Source organism: Babylonia areolata, chromosome 10 (assembly GCF_041734735.1).
Source record: "Babylonia areolata isolate BAREFJ2019XMU chromosome 10, ASM4173473v1, whole genome shotgun sequence".
In the NCBI taxonomy this organism is placed as follows: Eukaryota; Metazoa; Mollusca; class Gastropoda; order Neogastropoda; family Buccinidae; genus Babylonia; species Babylonia areolata.
The window spans coordinates 22138921-22146420 of NC_134885.1; positions in this window are offsets into that span (position 1 = coordinate 22138921).

The following is a 7500-nucleotide window of genomic DNA, read 5'->3' on the forward strand; positions in this document are numbered from 1 at the left end:
CAAGGACCGAATTGCCGATAGTTCCAAAGTCTGCCTACATGGCGGGGTAAATAAAACAAAAAGAAAAAAACGGTCATACACGTAAAATGTTAGATGTCTGAGTGTGTATGTGCGCGTGCTTGAAATCTGATTGAATGAAACAGGAAACGAATGATGAGCGCCCAGTGGCAGCTTGTTGTGCAAATGACCCCGTGTTTGTAAAGCGCTTAGGGTTTGGTCTCCGACCGAGGATGGGCGCTAAATAAGTATCCATATCAATCAATCAATCAATCAATCAAGTCACGAGGAATACACAGCATCACTGGTGAGAAGACTATTTGACATTGAACTGTGATATGTGAGCATCAGTGTCCAACGTCTTTCTCGCAATGGCCGCTGTGGAACCTGCACGAATTTTTTTTTTCTTTTTTTGAATTAATTTTCCGTCCATTGCTTTCCCCGCTAACTAATCCAGATCTTTTGTACCGACATGTATGATCTTTACACTCGTCTAGCCGTTATCTCCACCCTTGATCCTTTCTACATGTTTTTACACACGCATTGTCTCTTTCTCTCTTCTTTCTGTAACACACACACACACACACACACACACACACACACACACACACACACACACACACACACATGCACACACGACTAACGGCTGGGAGGACGCGGATTCGAATCCCAGCGGAGGTAGGTTTTTCGGCCCATGGCCGGCTCCTACCCAGAGTTGAGTGTGCTGTGGGCTTAAATGGGGAGACTGAGACCACACAGTCGAGTGTCATAATAATAATAATAATAATGGTATTTATATAGCGCTGAATCTTGTGCAGAGACAATTCAAAGTGCTTTCGCACCAGTCATTCACACGCATGCATAACTCTAAAACTGTAGAAACTAAAGACAAGGAAGGGCAGGCAAGAGGAGGCTATTTTGGGAACAGGTGGGTTTTAAGGCCAGACTTGAAAGAGCTGAGTGTGGAGACTTGACGAAGCGAAAGAGGAAGTTCATTCCAATCGCAAGGTCCAGAGACAGAGAAAGAACGGCGGCCAACAGTTGAGTGTTTGAATCTGGGTATGCGTAAACAGAGTGGATCCGAAGCCGATCGTAGTGAGCGAGATGGAGTGTAGAGGTGAAGGCAGCCGCAGAGATAGGAAGGGGCATTTTGTGAATGCGTCTATAACATAGAGTGCTGATCTTGTACTTTATTCGGTGTGAGACAGGGAGCCAGTGGAGATGTTGCAAAAGAGGAGTGATGTGCTCAGATCTTTTCTTTCTGAGGACGAGTCGGGCAGCAGAGTTTTGTATGCGCTGAAGGGACTGAATGGATGAAGCAGGCAAACCAGACAATAGAGAGTTGCAGTAGTCAAGGCGAGAGAGAATGAGAGAAACGACAAGTCTAGATGTTGCGTCAGTGGACAGATATTTCCGGACGGCACTGATGCGCCGCAGTTGACAGTAGCAGGACTGACATGTCTGACTGATAAATTTTTGCATGGACAGTGTATTGTCAAGGACAACACCGAGGTTCCTGACTGACGTGGAAAGAGGGATGGATCTACTGCCAAGTTTGATTGTGTCAATTGTGATGGAAGACAGTTTTTGTTTAGTTCCTATGATCATTGCTTCAGTTTTGTCCGCGTTCAATTGTAACTTATTTCGAGTCATCCAGTTTTGAATGTCCAGGAAACAGTTGGATGTTTCTTGCAAGAGCGACAACAATTTTTCAGGGGTATCACTCTTCTGGAGTTGAGTGTCATCAGCTTAAGAATGTTGACTGATATTATAGCGGTTGATAATTTCAGCGAGAGGAGCAGTGTACAGTGTGAAGAGCACTGGGCCTAAAACAGATCCCTGTGGGACTCCATGTTCGATTTTAACGGGTTCAGATTGGAAATGATCAACAATGATAGACTGGAATCGATCAGTGAGATAAGATTTGAACCAGTTTATAACAGTGCCGTTGATACCAAATGTAAAATGAAGACGGGAAAGAAGGATTGAATGGTCTATCACTTCAAGGATGCGTCTTCGGGTGTGTTGCTCTAATTACCTGACCAACACTGCAAATGTCTGTATCTATCGGGCCTGGTTAACGCCGGGATATCATTATGACAGGAAACGTAGAGTACAGCCTTGTCACGCAGTCCTAAACCAAAATGGACCTCCATAGCAACATCGTCATTGTCATCGTCATCCTCCTCCTCCTTCATCATCATCAATATAAACAAAACAGTCTCAAAGTCTGTGGCCTTTCATGCCCTGCTGTCATGGTGACCTCAGTTTCGATACCCCTCCACTTCCGTGCTTGGGGTGAGTCCTGTCAACGTCTTCAGTGTCGGCAGATTTATGGTGGGCTGCTGTTTGAGGGACGTGGTGGCGGTCTCCACTCTGGGAGGGACGCTCACTCAGTCTGGCTCCGCGACTAAGCCATTATTGTCTTTAGTAGGGGGCTTAGTAGGTGGTGTCCTAAGTACGTTAAATCAGAACAGGCACCACTGAACACCACCGAAGTGACTCAGCAGCAGTGCAGGGTCTCCTCTGGTGTGTGGTAACCTGGCGACCTGATATCGATGGTTCACTGCGGACTGCTGACGCTGTAACTGTGACGGACGAACCCGGGTGTGGCCGTGTATGGGGGAATCTAATTGAGCGGCGTGGGAGTAATGCCACTGAAACGGTGCAGATGATGGGGCAGAAAAAAAAGAAGAAGAAGACGACACAGATGGTAACAACGCTTTAAATGTGGACGGATTTAATAAGGTTTGTTTTCTGTTTGAGTGTTCAACTCCTCTTGACAGACGTTTTTGACTTACGTATGGCGTGAGAGCTGAAATAAGGATTTCTTGCGTTCTTAATAACTTCTCTGTCGTGGCATTGATGGGCGCCATGTATGATAGTCAGTCGTGTCCGACAATGACCATCAGATCAGCAGAGGAGGCAACTGCTATCCCGACTACCTGGGCTATAAGTTTATGAAAGTGGAGAGTGCCTTGCTCAAGTTACATCCCCACTCTCTCGGCCAAGAGGTGTGTTGGACAGTCGGCGTTGGGATGGTTCACAAAGAGCTGCTGCACAAAGAGCCAGTGCAATTTTGCCTCCTAGTTTGAGAGTCATAGTCCTTCACAAAAGACTTTGCAGTTGGCCCAACTGTAAACTTACGTCAATCTGTGTGCGTGCGTGTGTGTGTGTGTGTGTGTGTGTGTGTGTGTGTGTGTGTGTGTGTGTGTGTGTGTGTGTGTGTGTGTGTGTGTGTGTGTGCGCGTGTGTGTGTGTGTGCGCCCGCACTCTCATGTGAGACGTGTGAAAGTCCGTGCACGATAGGTTGTACCTTGTTCTAGCTGTGTGTGTGTGTGTGTGTGTGTGTGTGTGTGTGTGTGTGTGTGTGTGTGTGTGTGTGTGTGTGTGTGTGTGTGTTTACTGAACTTAAAAACGTGGCAATTGATTATTATGAATGTGCAAAATGTAGGATGAATAATGTGCAATATGCAGGATGAATGTACAATGGAATATGCCTAATGCTAACGTCCATATTCTACATATATTTCTGTTAATAATTACGATGTAATAATTAATTGCAATGTTTTTAAAGCGAATATGTGAAATGCTTTTATTTGAGAACATACGTTTATTACTCCTGTTTAATCAAGTAATCCGTGTGTGTGGGGTGGGTGGGGGTGGTGGTTGGGTGCGGGTGTGTGCTGATTATCTGGTTGTGGTTTTCCGCACCTGATGCAATTTTTTCTTTATTCTTATCTACATATTACAATCAATGTGCAATATAGTAGCCGATGCTCATAATTATATTCAATATAATGTTTCTTAATTCTTTCTGTTTTTACATTAAGAATACTAGTTATTACCTGCAATGTGTGGATGAATGTTTGAAACGGTGTATGTGATATTTTTACATTTGTGTCTTCGTTATATTCGTAAAAGCTGTTGTTGACTTTTACAGTTACGGTCCCCATGTTCTTTACTTGTCTATGTTGTGATAATGCACCTGACCAAATTTCTCTAGTTGGAGATAATAAAGTTATTCTTATCTTCTCTTATCTTCTCTTAAAAGGTGAGTGACGTGCGCAGTAGCCGAATGGTTGAAGCCTTGGATTTTGTCCCGGGTTCGAATCTCGATGACGGCGCCTGGTGGGAAACAGGCGAATATTTTTCCGATCTCCCATGTCAACATAATGTGCGGACCTTCTAGTGCCTGAACCCCATTCGTGTGTATACGCACGCAGAAGATCAAATACGCATGGTAAAGATCCTGTAATCCATGTCAGCATTCGGTGGATATGGAAACAAAAACATACACAGCGTGCACACCCCCGAAAACTGAGTAATGGCTGTTTACATGGCGGTTATACACATAAAATGTTACATGTCTGTGTGAGTGTGAATGTGTGCGCGATTGAAACCTGACTGAATGTGCAAACGACTGCGCGTTTGTAAAGCGCTTTGAGCTTGTTATCCGACCGAGGACAGGCGTTTCCTGTCCATATCATCATCATTATCATCGTCAGTATATCATCATCATCATCATCAACATCATCATTCTTGGCGAACCGATGGGTCATCTCGTTGCCACGAATGTCCCCACTCCAACCCCCCGCCACACACCACCACCACCCACCACCAACCACCACCATACCTCACCACATCACGCCACACGCCAACATCTAGACATCCATCAAAATAGATTTGTACAGATGTTGTTTTACGCCAGATTTGAACTATGATTTGTGTTTCAGCTTGACGGATTTCAACTGACATCGAAAAGCACAGTCCACCTCGTCCCTAAAAAGGCGTCCATAGACGCGGAAGACAGCAGTTACAGATGATCTATCAAGGTCAAAATACCTATATATTTCCCCCCACTCAGTTGTGGCTCGTGATTATTTCAGTCTCTCTGTCTCACTGTGTCTGTGTCTGTCTCTGTCTGTCTCTTTCTGTCTGATCTTAGTCAATTTAAACTATGTATCCATGTACATATGCGAAAATATGAATACATACACACATTTTCTGCTTAATATCACTTATAGTGGACAGACGTTAACTTTTCAACAACAACAATAACTACTACTACTACTACTACTGCACACACACACACACACACACACACACACACACACACACACACACACACACATGCATACACACGCACGCTACCACGCAAACGCGCACGAACATACACACACACACACACACACACACACACACACACACACACACACACACACACACACACACACACACACACACACACACACACACACACACTAAGACACACACACATACGTACATACATACACACACAAACACGCACGCACGCACACACGCACGCACGCACACACGCACGCACGCAGGCTCTATAATTCAAACAAACAACAGAAATAAGGTCCGATCGGAAAAGTCTCTTTTTCATGTGCCTGCATCCTAATCTATTGATACTGTCTGTGAGTCAATCGATTGTTCAGTGGAGCTGAACACCGAGCAACTGTTTTTGTGTAGTCCCACTGGGTTTTACACACACACACACACACACACACACACACACACAGAGAGAGAGAGAGAGAGAGAGAGAGAGAGAGAGAGAGTTCTTAACTGAACAATGAATGAGTTTAGAATACGTTTTTGAGAAGCTGATTCTTCAGGTTAGAGAGAGAGAGAGAGAGAGAGAGAGAGAGAGAGAGAGGGGGGGAGACAGACAGACAGACACGCAGACAGACAATGAAGAGACTGAGAAACAAAGAAACAGAGTGCGACAGACACAGACATACAAACAGAAATATCGTTAGACTTATAGTCAAACAGACAGACAGACAGGCAGACAGACAGACATTATGTGTACACAAGAATACACATGATTATGTTCTGCCACTAGGAAAAGTGTTACGTTACTCATGAGAAAGCCAACGGTGAAGGTCGGATCCGTATCAGTGTGTGTGTGTGTGTGTGTTGACAAATCACCATGGTCACGGCTGTTTACATGCATGGCACACTTTGCTTCACCCAACACACACACACACACATGCACGCACACACGCATACATGCACGCACACACGCACACATGCACGCACACACGCACACACAGACAGACAGACAGACAGACAGACAGACAGACACACACACACACACACACACACACACACACACACACACACTTTTTTCTTTTTATTCTTTTCAGATAGCTTGATGTTAAAAAAAACAAAACAACAACAAACAAAGAAAAAAAAAAGAAAAAAAAAGAAAAAAAAAGAAAAAAAGCAGTTGCTGTTTATTCGATATATCATATTGAAATAAAATTGTGATTTGACTTTACACACACACACACACACACACACACACACACACACACACACACACACACACACACAGAGATATGTACAATTCTGGAAACAGAGAAAAACTGAATACAACAGATTAGACTTCTACAACAAAATGAAAAGAAACGATTATCAAACTGAGAATTATCTTACTGATAAAATCGATCCTGCTCACAAACAAGCTCTTTGTCAACTCAGAATAAGCGCACATTATTTAAATATCGAACTAGGAAGATATGCAAACATTCCCAAAGAGAGTTTATGTGATATATGTGAAGTTGTTGAAGATGAATTACATTTCTTAGATACGTGTATCTTATTTCAAAATTTGCGAAACCATCTAATCACAACTGTACAACAGTATGATCATCAATGAAATGTGATCTCTAGCAAAATACAAAACAATATCCTAAAACCAAGTGATTTATTCACCTGCGATGACTGTCAAAAAACACTCGCCAACTATTTATTTCAGTGCATGCGTATTAGATGACCGTTTATTTCTTTGTTCCCTTTGTTCTTTGTTGTGTCTATTAATCCTTCGGGATTTTATGACAATAAATGAAGTCAAGTCAAGTCAAGTCAGGTCAAGTCAAGTCAAGTCAGGTCAAGTCAAGTCAAATCAAGTCAGGTCAGGTCAAGTCAGGTCAAGTCAAGTCAAGTCAGGTCAAGTCAAGTCACACTATTCTGTAAACGACGAAATACAAGTCTGCTCCACAGCACCTGACAGGTTAAAACCCTCTGACTATTTAACATCACTGATAGTGAAAAGACGGTAAACTAAAGAACGAACACGCCGTACCCCCCTCCTACTTCCCCCCCCCCGCCAGCCCCCATCCCCCCCCCATACCCCACCCCCCACCCCCCCTCGCAGTCCCCTCTCTACTCGACAGAGTGTAACGTGTCAGTGACGTACCCTGATGGTTCGATGGCAAGTCACACGTATACCTTTCTCGCCGCTTGGAGAATAAACCGTGGATCAGGCTGGGACTGAACTGATCCCAGCTCAGTTTTGATACCCCCCGGCGAGAAAGGTTGGTTTTTTGTTTTCGTTTCGTTTTTTTTTTTTTTTTTTTTGTTTTGTTTTTGTTTTACCTCATCCATCCTGCAGTTCCTGAGTTAATCATGTATTTCTTTTGTCGTTGCTTTACAGAGTTACCTGCGAATGGGCAGGAAACGAGAAAAGTGTCA